Below are 3,332 nucleotides of genomic sequence, written 5' to 3' on the forward strand. Positions count from 1 at the left end.
AATGGCCGGGCGTTGTGGCGGGCGCCTGTAGTCCCAGCTACTTGGGAGGCGGAGGCAGGAGACTCACTTGAGCCCAGGAGTTGGAGGTTGCTCTGAGCTGTAATGCCACGGCACTCCACCCAGGGGGACAGCTTGAGGCTCCGTCTCAAAAAAAAAAAAAAAAAAAAAGAAATGTGATGCCACCAGTTTTATTATTTTTTGCTTAGGATTGCTTTATGCATGTGGGTTCTTTTTTTAGTTTCATATAAATATTAGGATTTTTTTCCAGTTCTGTGAAATAGACACATAAATCATACACACCAAACACAGAGAATTCAGAAACAAGAACATATAGCTACGCCCAGCTGATTTTTGATAAAGGATCCTAAAATGTACACTGGGGGAAAGGGACCCTATTCAATAAATGGTGTTGGGAAAATTAAATAGCCACATGCAGAAGAATTAAACTAGATTTCTAGCTCTTACCATACACAAAATTTACACCAGATGAATTAAAGACTCACCTGCAAGCCTCAAAAATATAAAATTCTAGAAGAAAATCTTGTAAAACTTTTCTGGACATCAGCTAAAGCATAGAATTTATAAGTAAGGCCCCAAAAGGAAAGGCAACAAAACCAAAAAATAAACAAATGGGACTTAATCCAACTTAAAAGCTTCTGCACAACAAAAGTAATAATCAACAGAGTAATTAGACAACCTACAAATGGGAGAAAATACTTACAAATTATATTCATCCAACAAAGAACTAATATCTAGAATCTACAAGGAACTCAATCACCTCAGCATGAAAAAAAAAATAATTCTGTTAAAGGTGGACAAATGACATGAACAAATAGTTTTCAAAAGAAGACATGCAAATGACTAACGAAAGCATAAAAAAAAAGCTCAACATCACTAATCAGCAGGGTAATGTACATAAAAACCTTAGTTAGATATCATCATGCCCTGTCAGAATGCCCATTATTAAAAAGTCAAAAACAATAGATGTTGTCATGGATGCAGTGAAAAAAGAACATTTATACTTTTATCAGGAATGAAAATGAGTACATTTATGGAAAACATTATGGAGATTTCCCAAAGAACTAAAAGTAGATCTACCATTGGGTCCAACAAATCCACTACTGAGTCTAAGAAAAATAAGCCATTAAGTCAAAAACTGCCTGCACTGTTGTTTATTGTAACACAATCCAAAATCACAAAAATATGGAAGCAACCTCAGTATTCTCCAACTGATGAGAAGATAAGGAAAGTATGGTATATATATGACCCGTGGAATACTATTCAGCCTTAAAAAAGAATTAAACAATGTCTTTTTAAGCAAATTTGATGGAACTTGAGGCCATTATCTTAAGTGAAGTAACTCAGGAATAGAAAATCCAACACTGAATCTCTTTCTTTTTAGTAGAACCTAAAGTAGGACTATGCATGGTCATACAGAGTAGAATAATAGATAGCAAGGACTCCAAAAGTGAGAGAATAAAAGGGGGAGAGGAATGAAAAATTGCTTACTGAGTACAATAAACATTATTTAGATGATAAGTATACCAAAATCATAACTTCACTGCTATAAAATATATTCATGTAATAAAACTGCACTTATACCACTTAAATATAATGGAATGGAAAACTACTAATAAATAAAATGAGATTTAACATCATATAAAATCTCTAACAAAATATAAAAAAAAATTGTGTAACTAAATATAGAAACTAAAACAATAACACTTTCAGCAGAAAAATTCAGAGACAGTATGTGGGGCCTTGTATCAAGATATTTTCAGTAGCATGAAATAATGTGAACTATAATTGGAAAAATTGGTTACCTAAAGATTATCAAAATTAGATTAATTGTATTCTTCTTATGATATTTTAAGAGAATATAAAGGCAAATCATAGATTGGGAGAAATATTTGCATAACAGATATCTAATAAGAGACTTCTATCCAGAACATAAAGAATAATTTCAACTTAAAAAAATAAAAGACAACACAATCAAAAAATTGGGCAATATATTTGAATTGTTACTTACAAAAAATGTATCAAAGGCAAATAGTAATGTGAAAAAAATGTTCAACATTATTAAACATCAGGAAAATGCAATGTAAATCCATAATCAAATTCCTATATGCTCACAGAAATTATAATAATTTAGAGATTTTCTTTTTCATTTCTTACATGTTGTTGCTTTTGTTGTTTTTCTATGTTATCATGAAATAACACTGTCTTTTTATGGACAATTTCATGAAGGTTAATATCTGTGTCTATTACTATAGTTTTGTTTATTTATTTACTTATTTATTTTTGTTTCATGTTTATTGGGTAACAAATAATTAAGTTACACTGTCTGCATTTGTTAGATAAAGTCCCTCTTATAATTGTGTCCCACCACCAAGAAATGTGCCATATAATCATAACCCCTTGTCCACACTCTATAGTTCCCCCTCCTCCCACCTTGTATTGATTTGAGTTTTTCTCTTATGTAGATAAGTGTTAGATCATCTACAGGCTTCATATTAGAACTGAGTACTTTGTATTCTTGCTTCTCCATTCTTGTGACATTTTACTAAGAACAATGTGTTCCAACTCAATCCGGGTTAATATGAAAGATGTAAAATCTCCATCTTTTTAAATGGCCAAAATATATTCCATGGCATACATGTACCAAGCTTATTAATTTATTCCTGGGTTAGTGGGTATTTAAGTTGTTTCCACATTTTGGGAATTGCAAATTGAGCTGAGATAAACAGTCTAGTGCAAATGTCCTTATGATAAAAGAATTTTTTTTGGCATGAGCAACTTGATCTCCCCCAGCTCCATCATAGTCAGGGATTTTAACACTCCTTTGGCAGTGTTGCATAGATCCTCCAATAAGAAGCTTAGCAAAGAAATCTTAGATTTAAATTTAACTATTCAACTTCTGGACTTATCAGACAGCTACAGAACAAAACTGGATACACATTTTCTCATCAGTACATGGAACATACTCCAAAATCGATCACATCTTAGGCCACAAATCTAACCTTAGGAAATTTAAAGGAATAGACATTATTCCATGCATCTTCTTGGACCATCATGGAAAAAAGTTGAACTCAGCAACAACAGGAATCTGCAGACTCGTACAAAAACATGGAAGCTAAATAACCTTATGCTGAATGGTAGATGGGTCAGAGACGAGATCAAGAAGAAAATTACCAAATTTTTAGAACAAATGATAATGAAGATATGAGTTATCAGAACCTCTGGGATACTGCAAAGGCAGTCCTAAGAGGGAAATTTATAGCATTGCAAGCCTTCCTCAAGAGAACGGAAAGAGAGGAAGTTAACAACTTAAT

The sequence above is a fragment of the Otolemur garnettii genome, unplaced genomic scaffold, assembly GCF_000181295.1.
Source record: "Otolemur garnettii isolate 467f Iridium unplaced genomic scaffold, OtoGar3 scaffold00008, whole genome shotgun sequence".
In the NCBI taxonomy this organism is placed as follows: domain Eukaryota; kingdom Metazoa; phylum Chordata; class Mammalia; order Primates; family Galagidae; genus Otolemur; species Otolemur garnettii.